Here is a 7,744-nt window from a genome sequence, read left to right as displayed (position 1 = left end):
GAAAAGACAGCAAATGGCATCTCCGTAAAGAAGCCGAAGAAACGGGGGATCACCTGGTAAGCTGCTGCCAGAGGATCGCCCAGACTGACCACAAGCAGCAGCACAGCAAAGTAGCAACAACGGTGCATTGGAAGATCTGCAAGAAACCCCTTTTGTCTGCCAGCGAGAACTGGCAGAAAGGGGAAAGTCATAGAAAATGAAGAAGCTGGGGAGAATTCGAACACATAACACCCCTGACTTAACAATGAAGAAAGACGCACACACACACACCCAAATCTGGATAGTGGACATGGCAAGAGCTCGAGACGGCAGAAGAGAAGAGGAAAGAAGCAGAGAGCATCACAAAACGCGAAGAACCGCAAAACAGAAATAGAACGACTGTGGCCAAAGAAAACAATAGTGATAAGTGCCAAAACATCTGGGACGTCCCTTGAACACCATTCGGCATTGACACAATCCCCGCCAGTCAATTGCAAGTGCCAGCTTTACTTGGAAAAAGCTGCCATCCTGCGATGTGATACCTCGAACACCATCAAACAGCCACCTCCGCTTATCTCAGGTCCTGGGAAGGACTCGGTAGGTGGGCAAAGATGCCAATTCCAGTCTGAACATCTGGCCGACTGTGTGACCACCACTACCAACAACAACAACAACAATAGATCTAGGTATTGGTCAATACCAGTGGTGGAATTATTATTTTTTTATTACCAGTTCTGTGGGCGTGGCTTGGTGGGCATAGCTTGGTGGGTGTGGTTTGGTGGGCGTGGCTTGGTGGGTGTGCCTTTGTGGGTGTGGTTTGGTGGGCGTGGCAGGGGAAGGATGCTGTAAAAGCTCCATTCCCTCCTGATCAGCTGGGACTCAGGAGGCAGAGAATAGATGGGGGCGCGGCCAGCCAGAGGTGGAATTTAACCGGTTCTCCGAACTATTCAAAATTTCTGCTATCGGTTCTCCAGAACCTGCTGAATCCCACCTCTGGTCGATCCCTGGGATGCTGCCAGCAGCCCATATTAGCCATCCGTGCCAGTTAATAAGATTTGTGATACATTTTTAAAGGTTCGGTGAACGGAGTTTCATGTTTAATGACTGAAGTATGTAATGATAATGCCATAACATTATCATCAGCTGATAATGCATAATAATTGTCATTCTGGGCAAACAGCTGTCCGATCTCCGAACCAGGCCACAGAAATGCTAATGTATATTTTGGGTGATTGTCAAGTAGAAATGTTAACAGCTCTTAGATTGTCCTAGATGTCTAATGTTTATTTTCCTAGCACGTAATTAACTAATTTGGGATTGAGGGAAAAGTCCTATAAATCTTATTAATAAATCATTGTTTAAAGACGGCTATAAAGTTATAATATCGTGTGGGCCTGGAGAGGAGAGGTGAGATAAACAGAAAATAACCCTTAGTTAATTACAATAATAACAATGAAATGTTAATGGACAATATTTAATGATACATACAGGTGTGTTATGCGGGCGGGAATGCTTAGATATCTTACTTAACCGAATTAATTTTAGAATATGTTATAAAGGTGCAATGTTATTAGAGATCTATTGAAATTGCAAATGAATGCCAGTAGGTGGTTGTGTATTTTAATATAAATGATTCTAGATAAAAACATGTTTAAACATAGGTAACCAAATGAGAATTATGGTACAGGGATAGTAAAATACATAACTTTTCTTTCTTGACTTAAAATGTACACCCTGATTTGAATGAAGCCTATGTAAGGATTGTGTAAGAAACGCACGGAATATATTTCTTACCAATCGATTCGCTTTCAACAAGATGTAATTCTCAGTTATTCTTGTTAGGTATAACTACTGATTGTTACTGTTATAGAGACTAACTTGATTTTGTATTTAATAACCGCAGCGAGACTGTTGGTGGCGCAATACTGGAAGAAGGAAGATTTGCCTACTATTCAAGAATGGACATTAAAAGTCACAAACTTAGCAGAGATGGCTAAAATATCAGCATATCTTAAGGATCACTCAAATGAGAAATATAAACTGGAGTGGAGAAGATGGATTGACTATATTCAAAATAAATACGGGACTAAGAAATTCCAGATAGTTTATGATTGAAGAAACAAGGAATGATATAATCTGTTTAGAGTTAGCCTAACAAAAAGGAGTTAAAGCTCAAATGAAAGATGATTACTAACTTTCTTTAAGTTTATTTTAGAACATTTTTGTTAAAGATTTATACCCTGTATTGGTTCTGGGAAGTCGGGGAGTGGGAGGGGAAGGTTGGGGAGGGTTTGGGCAGGGAGGGCAGTGGAGGGGAGGTAAATATTTGCAAAAAAAATATTTTTCTACAAATTTTCAATAAAATATTGTGATAACAAGATGTAACAAAAGATGATTTTTTTTGCTTTTTGTTTGTTTAACTAAAACAATTTTAAAAATTCTCAAAAAACCCCCAAAACCTCCAGTTTTTCAGATGGAATGAGGCATGAAAAGTGATTAAACAAATCAGGCATTAAACTCTAAACTATATTTCATTTCTACTTTTATTAATTAATATGCACAAGAGAAGGTGATGCTCCCCCTTCTCAATGCATGGATTATATTCTCTCTCTGCATTTTAAAACTTCCTCTCACAACAAGGCCTCCCTTCAGATTTAGGAAGAGAGGTACAATTAGAAAGAGGAATTTCTGCGGGCAGTCCCCGAGTTACAACCGTTTCATTTAGCGACCGGTCAAAGTTATAACGGCGGTGGGAAAAGGTGACTTAGGACTGTTTCTCACACTTATGACCGTTGCAGCATCCCCGTGTTCACGTGATCAAAATTCAAATGCTTGGCAACTGACTCGTATTTACGACGGTCGCAAAAGGGGGTCAAGTGATCTCCTTTTGTGACCTTCTAACCAGCAAAGTTAGACTCGCTTAACAACTGTGTGACTAATGGAACCGCTGCATTGATTCACTTAACAACAACAGCAAGAAAGGTCATTAAATGAGGACAAATTCACTGTCTCGCTTAGCAACAGAAATGGTGGTTGTAAGTCGAGGACTCCCTGTATTTTAGCCCAAGGAGCTTCTGATCAGTTATAGGAAAAAAAAATCCCTTCTTAACCGCAGCCAGAGTGTCATATTTGATTTCCAGTGATAATGGAGGTAGTTCTCGACTTACGACCTCAATGGAGCTTATCCATTACATAGTGATGGTCATAAAGCAGGTCGCTCACTGGAATGATGTGATTTTTATGACCTTTTTTGCAGTAGTCATTGAGCAAAATGTTGCCACTACAAGATGTGGCAAACACATCATGGCCGTTAAGTGAAGCCATTGTACCCAATGGGGGTAAATGGCGTGGGGAATTCTGGGAATTGAAGTCCACATACCGTAGTTTAAAGGAGGGAAACATGGCGTCACGAAATAAATAGGTATTATCTCTTTGCTTACTTAGCTTGGTATAATTTGCCTTTTGTTCTTTGGCTGCTACTATAACAAGAGGTGGGTTCCTACCAGTTTGCACCTATTCGGTAGAACCGGTTCATCAAATCCACCGAACCGGTTAGAAGAGGTTCCACCAGTGGACCCGGAAAGCAGGCCACACCTACAGAAGAGGTTCCAAAATTTTTTGAAACCCACCACTGACACACACACACATACACACACACACATACACACACACACACACAGAGAGAGAGACTCACACACACACACACACAGACTCACACAGAGAGAGAAAGAGAAAGAGAAAAAGAAAGGAAGAAAGGAAAAAAGAAAGAAAGAAAGAAAGAAAGAAAGAGTGAGAGAGAGAGATGAAAGAAAAAAAGGAAAAAGGGACAGAGAGACAAAAGGAAGGAGAGAGAGAGAGAGAGAGAGAGAGAAAGAGAAAGAGAAAGGAAGAAAGAAAGAAAGAAAGAACGAAAGAAAGAAAAAGTGAGAGAGAGATGAAAGAAAAAAAGGAAAAAGGGACAGAGAGACAAAAGGAAGGAGCGAGAGAGAGAAAGAGAGAGAGAGAGAGAGAAAGAGAAAGAAAACACATGGCCGGCAAGCCACTCCCACCAGGTTACATGGCCGGCAAGCCACTCCCACAAAGGAGGCCACACCCACAGAGCAGATTCGAAATTTTTTTGAAACCCACCACTGTACTATAGGTAGTCAGATTAACAGATTGGAAGGGACCCTGTAGGTCATCCAGTCCAACCCCCCACCCAAGCAGGAGACCCTACCTACACCACCCCCCGACAAATGGCAGCTCGATATCTTCTTGAAACCTCCTGCAGTTTCTGGTGGCAGGCAGTTCCACTGGTTAATTGCTCTGACTGTCAGAAAATTCTTCCTTATTTCCAGGCTGAATCTCTCCTTGTTCAGTTTTCCTCCATTCTTCCTTCTCTGGCCTTCGGGGGCTTTGGGAAATAGCTTGAACCCTCCCTCCTCTCTGTCCTCGACTCACGACCGCAATGGGGCACCCCAAATTTATGTTGCTAAGCGAGACATTTGTCAAGTGAGCTTTGCCCCGTTTCACAGCCTTGCTTGCCACAGTCTTTAAGCGAATCACTGCAGTTTTGAGTTGAACAGCACCGTTATTAAGTGAATCCAGCTTCCCCACCGACTTTGCTTGTCCGAAGGACGCAAAAGGCGACGGTGTGATATTGCAACCGTCATAAAAATGAATCCGTTGCCAAGCATCTGAATTTTGATCCCTGAGGGACTGAGGGAATGCTGCAATGGTCATTGTGTGAAAAAAACGGTCATAATTTCCTTTTTTATGTGCCGTTGTAACTTTCAACGGTCACTAAAATGAAGCGTCATCCGTCAAGGGCTACCTTTATTCGGAAGCGGAAGTTAATCCAATTCCAGGTGCAGGAATCCTCGACTTATGACCATTTCTTCAGTGACCGTTCAAAGTTACAACAGCACTGAAAAAAGCGATCTACGACCCGTCCTCGCACTTACAACCGTCTTGACATACTCCAGGATCATGCAATCAAAATGTAGGCTTTGAGTAAATCACCATAACTGCAACATCCTGGGGTGATGTGACTCCCCCAATTGCGACCTTTCCGGCTATCAAAGTGAGTGAGTAAGCCAAATTTACCATTCGATTCACTTAACAACCACCTGATTCACTTAACAACCACCCGATTCACTTAACAACCACCGCAATAAGGGACATAAAATCGGGAGGGACTTCACTGAACTTGCTTTAGCATCGGAAATGTTGGTCCGAATTGCGGTCATAAGGGGCCCAGGATGACCTGCGTCTGCCCTCATGAGGACTAGAAACTTGTGAAGGGACACAGTCTCCTTCCATCATTTTTTTTGCTCCGGGGGGGGGGCCTGAAACCAGCGATTCCCTGACAACCTTACCCAAGATCAGGGAGGGGTCTTCTTTGCCAAAATCTGGAGTGAGGTAGGGACTGCAGCCCGGTTCCGCAGGGCCGGGGGTCTCTTCGCTTGCCGGGGGTGGCGAGGCCCCCGCAGCCTCGGGAAGAGGAGGGAGGGGCTCTTCAGGCAAAGTCCTGTCACTCTCTTGGGTGGTGGGACTGGGGGCTTCCGCTGACGGCTCCGGGACCTGCTCAGGGGCCCCCTCCTCCTTCTTCTCCTTCTCCTCTTGTTTGGGGGTCTCTGCAGCCGCGGGCTCTGGGGCAGGGGGAGAAGCAGCCGTAGGGTCTTGGGGAGTCTGTGCGCTGGGGGCTCCGGGGGTCTCTTCTGGGATATCTCCTAAGCTGAAAGGGAAAGAGGAGACAGGTTGAGGGTTTTAAAAGGCCCCCTCCCCAAATGCAGTAGGGTGGGAGAAAGCCCAGAATGGAGGCTTCCCACAAGGGCAGCCTAGAAAGTGGGCTCCCCGGGCTCCTAAAGGCCTTGGCACAGGCAGGCCTCGAGTTACGACCGTTTAGTGGTCACAGGGGGCCACAGAGAGAGAGAGAGAGAGAGCAGCGGCAAGCTCATAGTTCTGCCCAACGCCCCTTGGCCTTCTGTCTCCTCTTCCTCCTCTTCCTCCTTCTCCGCTTCCTCCTCCTGCTCCTCCCCGTCTCCTCCTCCTCTCCTTCTCCTCCTCTTCCTCCTCTCCTTCTCCTTCTCTTCCTTCTACTCCTCCACGTCTCCTCCTCCGCCTCTCCTCCTCCTTCTGCTCCTCCTGTCTCCTTTTCCTCCTTCTCATTCTACTTCTACTGCTCCTCCTGTCTCCTCCTCCTCCTCTTCCTCCTCCTCCTCTCTTCCTCTTTCTGCGCCTCCTCTCCTTTTTCTCTTCCTCCTCCTCATTCTACTTCTACTGCTCCTCCTGTCTCCTCCTCCTCTTCCTCCTCCTCCTGTCTCCTTTTCCTCCTCTTCCTCCTCCTCTCTTCCTTCTTCTGCTTCTCCTGTCTCCTTTTTCTCCTCCTCCTCTTCTTCTTCCTCCTCTCTTCCTCCTTCTGCTCCTCCTGTCTCTTCTTCCTCCTTCTCATTCTACTTCTACTGCTCCTCCTCCTCCTGTCCCCTTTTCCTCCTCTTCCTCCTCCTCCTCTCTTCCTCCTTCTGCTCCTCCTGTCTCCTTTTCCTCTTCCTCCTCATTCTACTTCTACTGCTCCTCCTGTCTCCTCTTCCTCCTCCTGTCTCCTTTTCCTCCTCCTCCTCTTCCTCCTCCTCCTCTCTTCCTCCTTCTGCTCTTCCCCTGTCTCCTCCTCTTCCTCCTTCTGCTCCTCCTGTCTCCTTTTCCTCTTCCTCTCCTTCTCCCCCTCCTCCTCCTACTTCTACTGCTCCTCCGGTCTCCTTTTCCTCTTCCTCTCCTTCTCCTCCTCCTCCTCCTCCTACTTCTACTGCTCCTCCGGTCTCCTCCTCCTCTTCCTGTCTCCTTTTCCTCCTCCTCTCTTCCTCCTGCTCCTCCTATCTCCTTTTCCTCCTCCTCCTCCTCTCCTCCTCCTCCTCCTGCTCTACACCTTGTAAGAGGTTCCTTATCCTCTCAAGGCCTCAGGTGGCTTCATCCCAATCACAGGTAGCCCAGAGCCGAAGGTCACCGTCAAGAGTCCTTTCTACGTAGGATCCATCCCAAGTGCCCAACTGGTTGCAGGGCAGTCACTAGTCTTCCCCCCTCCCCCCACAAAAAAACCCCACCCCCCTCCTCACCCAATCGCTTGGCTTTCTTCCCACTCAACTCCACCCCTGCGCCTCCCTCCCCAGTCCATTTTCAAAGATGATGCCCCCCCCCCAATGGCTTTGCCCATTGGGCAGGTGGACCTCCGGGCAGAAGGACCTCAAATGAATGGAAATAGCGGAGAAGAATATTACCTGCTCACTTTTGCTGGGCAGCTGAAGCTGTGTTGGATGTGGAGGGGCTTCCGTTGATCCTCCTTGGGTCCCTCTTGAGAGTCCTTCACTTCCGGGGACTCACCTGAGGGCTCTTCTTTCTCACCTGGGCCCTGGTCTGTTGGCTTCTCTTTCTCCTGGGCTGGAGCTTCTGGAAGGACATTTTCTCCCCCTCCCCCAGTATCCTGCACGCTGCTGGTTTCTCCGTCCTTCTCCATCTTCTGGAAGATACTCCTGAGACAATGGGGGCCCCGTAGAGATCTTCCAAACGGACCCTTCTCCTTTCCGGGGACTTCAGATCAATTCCTGCAGGAGACAAAACAACCGGTTGATCTCTATGTATCTCCATGCTGTACAAAGAAGCCAAGATAATAATTATAAGGCCTTGGGAAGGCCACTCTTGGAATATTTGCATTCAGGTTTGGCTGCCACGATGTAGAAAAGATGTGGAGACTCTAGGAAGAGTGCAGAGAAGAGCAACCAAGAGAGAGCAA

Source organism: Thamnophis elegans, chromosome 5 (assembly GCF_009769535.1).
Source record: "Thamnophis elegans isolate rThaEle1 chromosome 5, rThaEle1.pri, whole genome shotgun sequence".
In the NCBI taxonomy this organism is placed as follows: Eukaryota; Metazoa; Chordata; class Lepidosauria; order Squamata; family Colubridae; genus Thamnophis; species Thamnophis elegans.
This window is presented reverse-complemented; position numbering follows the sequence as displayed.